At 43.8% G+C, this 16,528-nt stretch overlaps 1 protein-coding gene across 1 annotated transcript in view; it reads right to left on the minus strand.

Moving 5' to 3' along the window:
* The window catches only part of LOC129868123 (zinc finger CCHC domain-containing protein 24-like), a 60,418-nt gene that overhangs the window by 23,749 nt on the left and 20,141 nt on the right, over nt 1-16,528 (minus strand). The gene's annotated exons all lie outside the window — the stretch shown is intronic.

Here is a 16,528-nt window from a genome sequence, read left to right on the forward strand (position 1 = left end):
GACCCAGTATAGTCTATCACATAGAGCTGTCTTTATGGACCCAGTATAGTCTATCACATAGAGCTGTCTTCATGGATAGTCTATCACATGGAGCTGTCTTTATGGACCCAGTATAGTCTATCACATAGAGCTGTCTTCATGGATATTCTATCACATGGAGCTGTCTTTATGGACCCAGTATAGTCTATCACATGGAGCTGTCTTTATGGATAGTCTATCACATAGAGCTGTCTTTATGGACCCAGTATAGTCTATCACTTAGAGCTGTCTTTCAGGACCCAGTATAGTCTATCACATAGAGCTGTCTTTATGGACCCAGTATAGTCTATCACATGGAGCTGTCTTTATGGACCCAGTATAGTCTATCACATAGAGCTGTCTTTATGGACCCAGTATAGTCTATCACATGGAGCTGTCTTTATGGACCCAGTATAGTCTATCACATGGAGCTGTCTTTATGGACCCAGTATAGTCTATCACACGGAGCTGTCTTTATGGACCCAGTATAGTCTATCACATGGAGCTGTCTTTATGAACCCAGTATAGTCTATCACATGGAGCTGTCTTTATGGACCCAGTATAGTCTATCACATGGAGCTGTCTTCATGGACCCAGTATAGTCTATCACATGGAGCTGTCTTTATGGACCCAGTATAGTCTATCACATAGAGCTGTCTTTATGGACCCAGTATAGTCTATCACATAGAGCTGTCTTCATGGACCCAGTATAGTCTATCACATAGAGCTGTCTTCATGGATAGTCTATCACATAGAGCTGTCTTTATGGACCCAGTATAGTCTATCACATAGAGCTGTCTTTATGGACCTAGGTTAATCTATCAAAGTGAATCAATGATAGCTATATCACACATTGCCTTAGTCCACAAACCAACAGCAGTCAAGTTGTTGGCCATGGTCTAGTTGATGACTTGTACAGCTGTGGGCTAGCTTTACATTTCAAAACATGGGAGGGTGAGTGAGATTCAAAAGACAGAGTTTATCAAAACTTTATGGTTGGATCAAGCAACACAAAAAAATGAAAACGAAAAAAAAATGTTTATTTAAAAAAATGGGAGAGCGAGTGAGATTTAAGACAGGCCAGGGCTTATCAAAACTTTATGGTTGAGGTGGACAGGAAAAGTAGTTGTGTGCCATTTTTACGATGTAGCAGATGTGAAGTCAGTAACCTTGTTTCCTGGATGAAATGATCTGTTTTCAAAACCAGACCGTGCTAAATTAATTCTAGCCTGGTCCCAGATCTAGTTGTGCTGTCTTGCCAACTCCTATGGTTGTTGTCTGTGTGGCAATAACCATAGGAGTTGGTAAGACAGCACAAAGAGATCTGGAACCAGGCTAGAATTAATTTAGCACGGTCTGGTAGTAGATCAGTAGACAGCACAAAGAGATCCTAAGCATTTGTCTTTCGGAAATGCTTAGGAACTTTGGCGACTACTAGGTCTTTTTATAAACCTCCCGCTTTGAGGTGGATGTCTCAATGTGTAGTACATACGGGCATAATCAATTAGCATAATTAGTGTATTACCTCAATTAGCCGCAAAATGGTATTTTAACAGTTTATCCACAGACACAGATGCACCTTATCTAAGAAGGGGATTTCACACTCTCTTCCTCTTGTTTCCCTTTCCTGCTCGCCCTACGTCTCTTCTCCTGCGTAGCGGAGAAATTCCAATGCATACAAGTAGTAGGCTCCCACTGAGATGGGACTAGAGAACGAGGTAGTAGATCCCACTGAGATGGGACTAGAGAACGAGGTAGTAGCTCCCACTGAGATGGGACTAGAGAACCGTCGATGAGTTACACATTCCAAGAATCTTTGAACATTCTGCAGTATGTATTACAATTTGCAGAAAAATGACTTTGAAACATTAAATCAACAGAAATTAGAAAGATTTTGCTGTGACTATTTTGACTACACCAACTAAACCAAGACATGTCTAACGAAACATTCTTTCCAACCATATATGTTATTTTTAACTGTTGAGGACAGAACCATTGGTTATCTCAGAGATATCTTCTCTACACCACACGCACACACACACACACACACACACACACACACACACACACACACACACACACACACACACACACACACACACACACACACACACACACACACACTCCTGTGTCAACAGTTGCCACAGCCAACCTCAACAAAACCCATCACAACCCCCCAGGAAACATAATAATAGTAATAGTAATAAGATAGTAGTAAAACGAATCAGACGGAATCAGCCCCAAAGTGTTGATTGAGAATCCCCCAGTTTCACATTTCAACTGTGAATGCGATTGTTCTGTTGAAAGAAAAGCCGAATTTAAATACCGTAGACATAAATAACTATAATTAAAACATTTTACAATTGAACCTTTATTTAACTAGGCAAGTGAGTTAAGAACAACTTGTTACGTACAGCGACGGCTGAACCCGGACGACGCTGGGCCAATGGCGCGCCGCCCTGTGGGACTCCCAATTACGGCCGGATGGTCTCTTGCACTGAGATGCAGTGCCTTAGACAGCGCTGAGATGCAGTGCCTTAGACAGCGCTGAGATGCAGTGCCTTAGACAGCGCTGAGATGCAGTGCCTTAGACAGCGCTGAGATGCAGTGCCTTAGACAGCGCTGAGATGCAGTGCCTTAGACAGCGCTGAGATGCAGTGCCTTAGACAGCGCTGAGATGCAGTGCCTTAGACAGCGCTGAGATGCAGTGCCTTAGCACTGAGATGCAGTGCCTTAGACAGCGCTGAGATGCAGTGCCTTAGACAGCGCTGAGATGCAGTGCCTTAGACAGCGCTGAGATGCAGTGCCTTAGACAGCGCTGAGATGCAGTGCCTTAGACAGCGCTGAGATGCAGTGCCTTAGACAGCGCTGAGATGCAGTGCCTTAGACAGCGCTGAGATGCAGTGCCTTAGACAGCGCTGAGATGCAGTGCCTTAGACAGCGCTGAGATGCAGTGCCTTAGACAGCGCTGAGATGCAGTGCCTTAGACAGCGCTGAGATGCAGTGACTTAGACAGCGCTGAGATGCAGTGCCTTAGACAGCGCTGAGATGCAGTGCCTTAGACAGCGCTGAGATGCAGTGCCTTAGACAGCGCTGAGATGCAGTGCCTTAGACAGCGCTGAGATGCAGTGCCTTAGACAGCGCTGAGATGCAGTGCCTTAGACAGCGCTGAGATGCAGTGCCTTAGACAGCGCTGAGATGCAGTGCCTTAGACAGCACTGAGATGCAGTGCCTTAGACAGCACTGAGATGCAGTGCCTTAGACAGCACTGAGATGCAGCGCCTTAGACAGCACTGAGATGCAGCGCCTTAGACAGCACTGAGATGCAGCGCCTTAGACAGCACTGAGATGCAGCGCCTTAGACAGCACTGAGATGCAGCGCCTTAGACAGCACTGAGATGCAGTGCCTTAGCACTGAGATGCAGTGACTTAGACAGCGCTGAGATGCAGTGCCTTAGACAGCACTGAGATGCAGTGCCTTAGACAGCACTGAGATGCAGTGCCTTAGACAGCACTGAGATGCAGTGCCTTAGACAGCACTGAGATGCAGTGCCTTAGACAGCACTGAGATGCAGTGACTTAGACAGCGCTGAGATGCAGTGACTTAGACAGCGCTGAGATGCAGCGCCTTAGACAGCGCTGAGATGCAGCGCCTTAGACAGCGCTGAGATGCAGTGCCTTAGACAGCGCTGAGATGCAGTGCCTTAGACAGCGCTGAGATGCAGTGACTTAGACAGCGCTGAGATGCAGTGACTTAGACAGCGCTGAAATGCAGTGACTTAGACAGCGCTGAGATGCAGTGCCTTAGACAGCACTGAGATGCAGTGCCTTAGACAGCACTGAGATGCAGTGCCTTAGACAGCACTGAGATGCAGTGACTTAGACAGCACTGAGATGCAGTGACTTAGACAGCGCTGAGATGCAGTGCCTTAGACAGCACTGAGATGCAGTGCCTTAGACAGCACTGAGATGCAGTGACTTAGACACTTAGATATATATATATATATATATATACCCCCCTTCTACTTGCCTCTTCCATTTTTGTGGTAATGCTGCAATTAGTTGGCTGTAATTTTGGGTAGAGCAGACATCTCCATGTGTTCTTTTTAGCTGCATGTCTGACATAACTCTACCAGTCCTATTTATGATCGAATTTATAAAGATTATACTTTTTTTTTAAATAAAAAAAAATAAGGAAGAAACCTGGCACTATCCCTATGGTGAAGCATGGTGGTGGCAGCATCATGCTGTGGTGAAGATTTTCAGCGGCAGGGACTGGGAGACTAGTCAGGATCGAGGGAAAAATTAACAGAGAAAAGTACAGAGAGATCCTTGATGAAAACCTGCTCCAGAGCGCTCAGTACCTCAGACTGGGGCGAAGGATCACCTTCCAACAGGACAACGTCCCTAAGCACACAGCCAAGACAACGTAGGAGTGGCTTCGGGACAAGTCTCTGAATGTCCTTTAGTGGACCAGCCAGAGCCTTGACTTGAACCCGATCAAACATCTCCAGAGAGACCTGAAGATCGCTGTGCAGTGACGCTCCCCATTCAACCTGACAGAGCTTGAGAGGATCTGCCGAGAAGAATGGTAGAAACTCCCCAAATACAGGTGTGCCAAGACTCAAGGCTGTAAATGCTGCCAAAGGTGCTTCAACAAAGTACTGAGTAAAGTACTGAGTAAAGGGTCTGAATACTTAGAAAAAGAAATGCAATATTTAATTAAAAAATTGCAAAAATTGTGTGTAGATTGATGTGGGAAAAAACGATTGAATCAATTTTAGAATAAGGCTGTAAGGCACTGTACATAGCTACCTCAATGACCTCTTACCCCCCACACAGCGACTCAGTACTGGTACTTCCTGTATATAGCCATGTCATTACCTGGTACTCTTTGTATATAACCATGTTATTACCTGGTACTCCCTGTATATAACCATGTTATTACCTGGTATTCCCTGTATATAGCCATGTTATTACCTGGTACTCCCTGTATATAGCCATGTTATTACCTGGTACTCCCTGTATATAGCCATGTTATTACCTGGTACTCCCTGTATATAGCCATGTTATTACCAGGTACTCCCTGTATATAGCCATGTTATTACCTGGTACTCCCTGTATATAGCCATGTTATTACCTGGTACTCCCTGTATATAGCCATGTTATTACCTGGTACTCCCTGTATATAACCATGTTATTACCTGATACTCCCTGTATATAGCCATGTTATTACCTGGTACCCCCTGTATATAGCCATGTTATTACCTGGTACTCCCTGTATATAACCATGTTATTACCTGGTACTCCCTGTATATAGCCATGTTATTACCTGGTACTCCCTGTATATAGCCATGTTAATACCTGGTACTCCCTGTATATAGCCATGTTATTACCTGGTACTCCCTGTATATAGCCATGCTATTACCTGCTACTCCCTGTATATAGCCATGTTATTACCTGGTACTCCCTGTATATAACCATGTTATTACCTGGTACTCCCTGTATATAGCCATGTTAATACCTGGTACTCCCTGTATATAGCCATGTTATTTCCTGGTACTCCCTGTATATAGCCATGCTATTACCTGCTACTCCCTGTATATAGCCATGATATTACCTGCTACTCCCTGTATATAGCCATGTTATTACCTGGTACTCCTTGTATATAGCCATGTTATTACCTGGTACTCCCTGTATATAGCCATGTTATTACCTGGTACTCCCTGTATATAGCCATGTTATTACCTGGTACTCCCTGTATATAGCCATGTTAATACCTGGTACTCCCTGTATATAACCATGTTATTACCTCATACCCCTGCACATCGACTCAGTAGTGGTACTCTCTGTATATAACTACGTTATTCTAACTTGTTATTGTTATTCATTATTCCCAGTGTATTTATTCCTCCACTGTTTATATTATTTTATCTTTAACTCTGTGTTGTTGGAAAAGGACCTGTCAGTAAGAATGTCACTGTAAGTCTCCAAACCTGTTGTTTACAAACCATGTGACCAATAGATTTTGATTTGCCTGTGACACACAGTGATGACTTAATGACTCTAGGCCAGCAGACCTGGTCTCAAATAGTATTTGAAATAATTTCAAGAACTTTATCTGGGCTTGATTGAGCTTGCCTGGCCCAACGAAACCAACAGAACAGTCGAGAGAACCCTGACCATCCGTCAGTCCAGGCAGGCTTGAACAAACGCTAGGATTTGAATCCAGATCTGTTAGGTAACAACCCTCTGAGTGAACCAGCCGTGACTCTCTGACCTCTCTGTTCGCGGAGCCTTTAGAGAAACAATAGAGTCCTTATGTAGCCTCAGCCCAGTCCCAGTCCCAGTCCCAGTTCCAGTCCCAGTCCCAGTTCCATTCCCAGTCCCGGTCCCAGTCCCATTCCCAGTCCCAGTCCCCAGTCCCCAGTCCCCAGTCCCAAACCCAGGCCCATTCCCAGGCCCAGGCCCATTCCCAGGCCCAGTCCCCAGTCCCCAGTCCCCAGTCCCCAGTCCCCAGTCCCAGTCCCAGTCCCAGGCCCAGTCCCAGGCCCAGCCTCAGCCCAGTCCCAGTCCCAGTCCCAGGCCCAGTCCCAGCCTCAGCCCAGTCCCATTCCCAGCCTCGGCCCAGTGCCATTCCTAGGCCCAGTCCCAGGCCCAGTCCCAGGCCCAGTCCCATTCCCCAGTCCCATTCCCAGAACCATTCCCAGGCCCATTCCCAGTCCCAGGCCCAGTCCCAGGCCCAGTCCCATTCCTAGGCCCATTCCCAGGCCCAGTCCCATTCCCGGGCCCAGTCCCAGGCCCCAGGCACATTCCCAGGCCCAGTCCCAGGCCCCAGTCCCATTCCCAGGCCCAGTCCCAGGCCCCAGTCCCATTCCCAGGCCCAGTCCCAGGCCCCAGTCCCATTCCCAGGCCCATTCCCAGTCCCATTCCCAGGCCCATTCCCAGGCCCATTCCCAGTCCCCAGTCCCAGGCCCCAGTCCCATTCCCAGGCCCAGTCCCAGGCCCAGTCCCCAGTCCCAGGCCCCAGTCCCAGGCCCCAGTCCCATTCCCAGGCCCAGTCCCAGAACCAGTCCCAGTCCCGGTCCCAGTCCCAGTCCCAGAACCAGTCCCAGTCCCAGGCCCAGTCCCAGGCCCAGTCCCAGGCCCCAGTCCCATTCCCAGGCCCATTCCCAGGCCCAGTCCCAGAACCAGTCCCAGAACCAGTCCCAGTCCCAGTCCCAGTCCCAGAACCAGTTCCAGTCCCAGTCCCAGTCCCACCGCTGGACCAGTTACTATCTCTTATTTAATCACTATAAAGACAGCTCCATGTGATAGACTATCCATGAAGACAGCTCCATGTGGTAGACTATACTGGGTCCATAAAGACAGCTCTATGTGATAGACTATACTGGGTCCATAAAGACAGCTCTATGTGATAGACTATACTGGGTCCATGAAGACAGCTCCATGTGATAGACTATACTGGGTTCATAAAGACAGCTCCATGTGATAGACTATACTGGGTCCATAAAGACAGCTCCGTGTGATAGACTATACTGGGTTCATAAAGACAGCTCCATGTGATAGACTATACTGGGTCCATAAAGACAGCTCCATGTGATAGACTATACTGGGTCCATAAAGACAGCTCTATGTGATAGACTATACTGTGTCCATAAAGACAGCTCCATGTGATAGACTATCCATGAAGACAGCTCTATGTGATAGACTATACTGGGTCCATAAAGACAGCTCTATGTGATAGACTATACTGGGTCCATAAAGACAGCTCCATGTGATAGACTATACTGGGTACACGAAGACAGCTCCATGTGATAGACTATACTGGGTTCATAAAGACAGCTCCATGTGATAGACTATACTGGGTCCATAAAGACAGCTCCGTGTGATAGACTATACTGGGTTCATAAAGACAGCTCCATGTGATAGACTATACTGGGTCCATAAAGACAGCTCCATGTGATAGACTATACTGGGTCCATAAAGACAGCTCTATGTGATAGACTATACTGTGTCCATAAAGACAGCTCCATGTGGTAGACTATACTGGGTCCATGAAGACAGCTCTATGTGATAGACTATACTGGGTCCATAAAGACAGCTCTATGTGATAGACTATCCATGAAGACAGCTCTATGTGATAGACTATACTGGGTCCATAAAGACAGCTCTATGTGATAGACTATACTGGGTCCATAAAGACAGCTCCATGTGATAGACTATACTGGGTTCATAAAGACAGCTCTATGTGATAGACTATCCATGAAGACAGCTCTATGTGATAGACTATACTGGGTCCATAAAGACAGCTCTATGTGATAGACTATACTGGGTCCATAAAGACAGTTCTATGTGATAGACTATCCATGAAGACAGCTCTATGTGATAGACTATACTGGGTCCATAAAGACAGCTCTATGTGAAAGACTGTCCATAAAGACAGCACTGTTTGAGTAATCCATGCGTGTGTTTCCTTGTACACATGTTTTTAGGAAGGAAGTATAGTATCCATGGAAACAAGGGACATACTGTTTATCATCAGAACATAAACAAACATACTTTGTTCTCATCCTTCTCTGATTTAAAAAGCAATGCGCTTGTAATATGTATTAAAACCTGAATTAAACCCTTAACGAAGCAAGCTTAAAGCTGAAAATATGTTACTTTTCAGGTGACCCAACCAAAATTCACATAGAAATGTGAGTTATAGATCTAAATCTAAGAAGCAGTAGATCTGTTCTATGTACTCAATTTCTATGCTTCCCGTTCTTAAGTTGAGTTTTTTGATGTTGTTGCATCTTTAACTTTTTTGTTTTGCAAAACCATGTAATATTTTGGGGCAAAAGTTAAGGAAAAGAGGGAGTGTATCTAGTGTTAAGTTAAACAGTCAACTCCTCTGCGTGAGCCTTGTGGTTTCCTTTGCAGCAGACTGCAGTCAAATCATGGATAGTAAAGGGGAAATGCCAAACAGGACACAACCTGCTTCAGATGACTGGAAATGAGAAGCTTCTCGTGTGTGTGTGTGTGTGTGTGTGTGTGTGTGTGTGTGTGTGTGTGTGTGTGTGTGTGTGTGTGTGTGTGTGTGTGTGGGGGGGGGGGGGGGGTAGTAGTGTGTGTGTGTGTGGCTGATGTGGTGTTGACACGTTTCTTACAACAAGTGGACTGATCCAGGATACTATAAATTATAATCAGCAATGAGTTGGAAGCGCTGGAAAAGGCAAGGACACAGATCAAACAAGCATTGCATTGACTGTTCAGCCTTGTTGGATATTTCTATATCACTGTCAAATTTCCATGGAGGATAGTGGACATGGAGTCAGCAAAACCATACTGTCCCTAAACCAGAGTCTCTATATGGAAATACACTACCAATACACAATGCAGTCCCTATACCCATAGTCTCTATATGGAAATACACTACCAATACACAATACAGTCCCAATACCTACAGTATCCATCTGTATAAACTACCAATACACAATACAGTCCCAATACCTACAGTATCCATCTGTATAAACTACCAATACACAATACAGTCCCAATACCTACAGTATCCATCTGTATAAACTACCAATACACAATACAGTCCCAATACCTACAGTATCCATCTGTATAAACTACCAATACACAATACAGTCCCAATACCTACAGTATCCATCTGTATAAACTACCATTACAAAATACCACATGAAATTCCTCTACATGCCAAGAACAAAAACCTGTTTGTTCATTAATTCTGGCAACAATATGTTACAGCTTCTCTAGAACTGAAGAGGCATTTGGTTATGTTATAAATGATACCCTATTCCCTGTAGAGGGAACTAGATCACTACTGTAGAGGGAACTAGATCACTACTGTAGAGGGAACTAGATCACTACTGTAGAGGGAACTAGATCACTACTGTAGAGGGAACTAGATCACTACTGTAGAGGGAACTAGATCACTACTGTAGAGGGAACTAGATCACTACTGTAGAGGGAACGAGATCACTACTGTAGAGGGAACTAGGACACTACTGTAGTGGGAACTAGATCACTACTGTAGAGGGAACTAGATCACTACTGTAGAGGGAACGAGATCACTACTGTAGAGGGAACTAGGACACTACTGTAGAGGGAACTAGGACACTACTGTAGAGGGAACTAGATCACCACTGTAGAGGGAACGAGATCACTACTGTAGAGGGAACTAGGACACTACTGTAGAGGGAACTAGGACACTACTGTAGAGGGAACTAGATCACCACTGTAGAGGGAACTAGATCACTACTGTAGAGGGAACTAGATCACTACTGTAGAGGGAACTAGATCACTACTGTAGAGGGAACTAGGACACTACTGTAGAGGGAACTAGGACACTACTGTAGAGGGAACTAGATCACTACTGTAGAGGGAACTAGATCACTACTGTAGAGGGAACTAGGACACTACTGTAGAGGGAACTAGATCACTACTGTAGAGGGAACTAGATCACTACAGTAGAGGGAACTAGATCACTACTGTAGAGGGAACTAGGACACTACTGTAGAGGGAACTAGGACACTACTGTAGAGGGAACTAGGACACTACTGTAGAGGGAACTAGATCACTACTGTAGAGGGAACTAGATCACTACTGTAGAGGGAACTAGGACACTACTGTAGAGGGAACTAGGACACTACTGTAGAGGGAACTAGATCACTACTGTAGAGGAAACTAGGACACTACTGTAGAGGGAACTAGATCACCACTGTAGAGGGAACTAGATCACTACTGTAGAGGGAACTAGATCACTACTGTAGAGGGAACTAGGACACTACTGTAGAGGGAACTAGGACACTACTGTAGAGGGAATTAGGACTACTAGTGGGTCTGGGCAGGGTGAGAACAGGTGAGTCTGGGCAGGGTGAGAAGAGGTGAGTCTGGGCAGGGTGAGAACAGGTGAGTCTGGGCAGGGTGAGAACAGGTGGGTCTGGGCAGGGTGAGAACAGGTGGGTCTGGGCAGGGTGAGAACAGGTGGGTCTGGGCAGGGTGAGAACAGGTGGGTCTGGGCAGGATGAGAACAGGTGGGTCTGGGCAGGGTGAGAACAGGTGGGTCTGGGCAGGGTGAGAACAGGTGGGTCTGGGCAGGGTGAACACAGGTGGGTCTGGGCAGGGTGAACACAGGTGGGTCTGGGCAGGGTGAACAAAGGTGGGTCTGGGCAGGGTGAACACAGGTGGGTCTGGGCAGGGTGAACACAGGTGGGTCTGGGCAGGGTGATGTTGAATCAGACTTCAATAGTAATATTTGATACAGTGAAAGTGTACATAGATTGTGTCACGGTGAAAGGAAAGAGAAAGAGCTGTTCCTTTAAATTGTAAAGTAGTGGTAGTGTAGTCAATCAATAAATCAATCAATCAAATGTATTTAGAAAGACCTTCTTACATCAGCTGATGCCACAAAGTGCTGTACAGAAACCCAGCCTAAATCCCCAAACAGCAAGCAATGCAGGTGTAGAAGCATGTGATGGTTTAGTGTAGTGATGGTTTAGTGGAATGGAAAAGAAGTCCCAAAACGTTACAACCCCGTGCTTCGCCACAGGTATGAGTTTTAAATCTTATCAGAAACCTTGTATCATCGTGTGTTCTGATCCATTATAATGTTGAGTCTTTGAACGTCAGGGAAATACTACTTAGTTATGTAACAGCTAACGATCTTTCCTCACTACGTCATCATTACTCCAACCACTAACGATCTTTCCTCATCATTACTACAACCACTAACGATCTTTCCTCACCATTACTACAACCACTAACGATCTTTCCTCATCATTACTACAACCACTAACGATCTTTCCTCATCATTACTACAACCACTAACGATCTTTCCTCACTACGTCATCATTACTCCAACCACTAACGATCTTTCCTCATCATTACTCCAACCACTAACGATCTATCCTCATCATTACTCCAACCACTAACGATCTTTCCTCATCATTACTCCAACCACTAACGATCTATCCTCATCATTACTCCAACCACTAACGATCTTTCCTCATCATTACTCCAACCACTAACGATCTTTCCTCATCATTACTACAACCACTAACGATCTATCCTCATCATTACTACAACCACTAACGATCTATCCTCATCATTACTACAACCACTAACGATCTTTCCTCAACATTACTACAACCACTAACGATCTTTCCTCATCATTACTACAACCACTAACGATCTATCCTCATCATTACTACAACCACTAACGATCTTTCCTCACTACGTCATCATTACTACAACCACTAACGATGTTTCCTCATCATTACTACAACCACTAACGATCTTTCCTCATCATTACTACAACCACTAACGATCTTTCCTCATCATTACTAAAACCACTAACGATCTTTCCTCACTACGTCATCATTACTACAACCACTAACGATCTTTCCTCACTACGTCATCATTACTACAACCACTAACGATCTTTCCTCATCATTACTACAACCACTAACGATCTTTCCTCATCATTACTACAACCACTAACGATCTTTCCTCACCATTACTACAACCACTAACGATCTTTCCTCATCATTACTACAACCACTAACGATCTTTCCTTCAACACGTCATCATTACTCCAACCACTAACGATCTTTCCTCAACATCACTCCAACCACTAACGATCTATCCTCATCATTACTCCAACCACTAACGATCTTTCCTCAACATTACTCCAACCACTAACGATCTTTCCTCATCATTACTACAACCACTAACGATCTTTCCTCATCATTACTACAACCACTAACGATCTTTCCTCAACATTACTCCAACCACTAACGATCTTTCCTCACTACGTCATCATTACTACAACCACTAACGATCTTTCCTCATCATTACTACAACCACTAACGATCTTTCCTCATCATTACTACAACCACTAACGATCTTTCCTCATCATTACTCCAACCACTAACGATCTTTCCTCATCATTACTACAACCACTAACGATCTTTCCTCATCATTACTCCAACCACTAACGATCTTTCCTCACCACGTCATCATTACTACAACCACTACCGATCTTTCCTCACCACCTCATCATTACTACAACCACTAACGATCTTTCCTCATCATTACTACAACCACTAACGATCTTTCCTCATCATTACTACAACCACTAACGATCTTTCCTCATCATTACTACAACCACTAACGATCTTTCCTCACCATTACTACAACCACTAACGATCTATCCTCATCATTACTACAACCACTAACGATCTTTCCTCATCATTACTACAACCACTAACGATCTTTCCTCATCATTACTCCAACCACTAACGATCTTTCCTCATCATTACTACAACCACTAACGATCTTTCCTCATCATTACTACAACCACTAACGATCTTTCCTCACCATTACTACAACCACTAACGATCTATCCTCATCATTACTACAACCACTAACGATCTTTCCTCATCATTACTACAACCACTAACGATCTTTCCTCATCATTACTCCAACCACTAACGATCTTTCCTCATCATTACTACAACCACTAACGATCTTTCCTCACCACGTCATCATTACTACAACCACTAACGATCTTTCCTCACTACGTCATCATTACTCCAACCACTAACGATCTTTCCTCATCATTACTACAACCACTAACGATCTTTCCTCATCATTACTACAACCACTAACGATCTTTCCTCATCATTACTCCAACCACTAACGATCTTTCCTCATCATTACTAAAACCACTAACGATCTTTCCTCATCATTACTCCAACCACTAACGATCTTTCCTCATCATTACTACAACCACTAACGATCTTTCCTCAACATTACTACAACCACTAACGATCTTTCCTCATCATTACTACAACCACTAACGATCTTTCCTCATCATTACTAAAACCACTAACGATCTTTCCTCATCATTACTACAACCACTAACGATCTTTCCTCATCATTACTCCAACCACTAACGATCTATCCTCATCATTACTACAACCACTAACGATGTTTCCTCACTACGTCATCATTACTACAACCACTAACGATGTTTCCTCATCATTACTACAACCACTAACGATCTTTCCTCATCATTACTCCAACCACTAACGATCTTTCCTCATCATTACTCCAACCACTAACGATCTTTCCTCATCATTACTCCAACCACTAACGATCTTTCCTCATCATTACTACAACCACTAACGATCTTTCCTCAACATTACTACAACCACTAACGATCTTTCCTCATCATTACTACAACCACTAACGATGTTTCCTCATCATTACTACAACCACTAACGATCTTTCCTCATCATTACTACAACCACTAACGATCTTTCCTCACCATTACTACAACCACTAACGATCTTTCCTCATCATTACTACAACCACTAACGATCTTTCCTCACCATTACTCCAACCACTAACGATCTTTCCTCACCATTACTACAACCACTAACGATCTTTCCTCATCATTACTACAACCACTAACGATCTTTCCTCATCATTACTACAACCACTAACGATCTTTCCTCACCATTACTACAACCACTAACGATCTTTCCTCATCATTACTACAACCACTAACGATCTTTCCTCACCATTACTCCAACCACTAACGATCTTTCCTCACCATTACTACAACCACTAACGATCTTTCCTCACCACGTCATCATTACTCCAACCACTAACGATCTTTCCTCATCATTACTACAACCACTAACGATCTTTCCTCATCATTACTACAACCACTAACGATCTTTCCTCATCATTACTCCAACCACTAACGATCTTTCCTCATCATTACTACAACCACTAACGATCTTTCCTCAACATTACTACAACCACTAACGATCTTTCCTCAACATTACTCCAACCACTAACGATCTTTCCTCATCATTACTACAACCACTAACGATCTTTCCTCATCATTACTACAACCACTAACGATCTTTCCTCATCATTACTCCAACCACTAACGATCTTTCCTCATCATTACTACAACCACTAACGATCTTTCCTCATCATTACTCCAACCACTAACGATCTATCCTCATCATTACTCCAACCACTAACGATCTTTCCTCATCATTACTACAACCACTAACGATCTTTCCTCATCATTACTACAACCACTAACGATCTTTCCTCAACATTACTACAACCACTAACGATCTTTCCTCACCATTACTACAACCACTAACGATCTTTCCTCACTACGTCATCATTACTCCAACCACTAACGATCTTTCCTCATCATTACTACAACCACTAACGATCTTTCCTCAACATTACTACAACCACTAATGATCTTTCCTCATCATTACTACAACCACTAACGATCTTTCCTCATCATTACTCCAACCACTAACGATCTTTCCTCATCATTACTACAACCACTAACGATCTTTCCTCATCATTACTACAACCACTAACGATCTTTCCTCATCATTACTAAAACCACTAACGATCTTTCCTCACCACGTCATCATTACTACAACCACTAACGATCTTTCCTCATCATTACTCCAACCACTAACGATCTTTCCTCATCATTACTCCAACCACTAACGATCTTTCCTCATCATTACTACAACCACTAACGATCTTTCCTCATCATTACTACAACCACTAACGATCTTTCCTCATCATTACTACAACCACTAACGATCTTTCCTCATCATTACTACAACCACTAACGATCTTTCCTCATCATTACTACAACCACTAACGATCTATCCTCATCATTACTACAACCACTAACGATCTTTCCTCATCATTACTAAAACCACTAACGATCTTTCCTCATCATTACTACAACCACTAACGATCTTTCCTCATCATTACTCCAACCACTAACGATCTTTCCTCATCATTACTCCAACCACTAACGATCTATCCTCACCATTACTCCAACCACTAACGATCTTTCCTCATCATTACTACAACCACTAACGATCATTCCTCATCATTACTACAACCACTAACGATCTTTCCTCATCATTACTCCAACCACTAACGATCTTTCCTCATCATTACTACAACCACTAACGATCTTTCCTCATCATTACTACAACCACTAACGATCTTTCCTCATCATTACTCCAACCACTAACGATCTTTCCTCATCATTACTCCAACCACTAACGATCATTCCTCATCATTACTACAACCACTAACGATCTTTCCTCATCATTACTACAACCACTAACGATCTTTCCTCATCATTACTACAACCACTAACGATCTTTCCTCACTACGTCATCATTACTCCAACCACTAACGATCTATCCTCATCATTACTCCAACCACTAACGATCTATCCTCATCATTACTCCAACCACTAACGATCTTTCCTCATCATTACTACAACCACTAACGATCTTTCCTCACCACGTCATCATTACTCCAACCACTAACGATCTTTCCTCAACATTACTCCAACCACTAACGATCTTTCCTCATCATTACTACAACCACTAACGATCTTTCCTCATCATTACTACAACCA

Source organism: Salvelinus fontinalis, chromosome 1, assembly GCF_029448725.1.
Source record: "Salvelinus fontinalis isolate EN_2023a chromosome 1, ASM2944872v1, whole genome shotgun sequence".
In the NCBI taxonomy this organism is placed as follows: Eukaryota; Metazoa; Chordata; class Actinopteri; order Salmoniformes; family Salmonidae; genus Salvelinus; species Salvelinus fontinalis.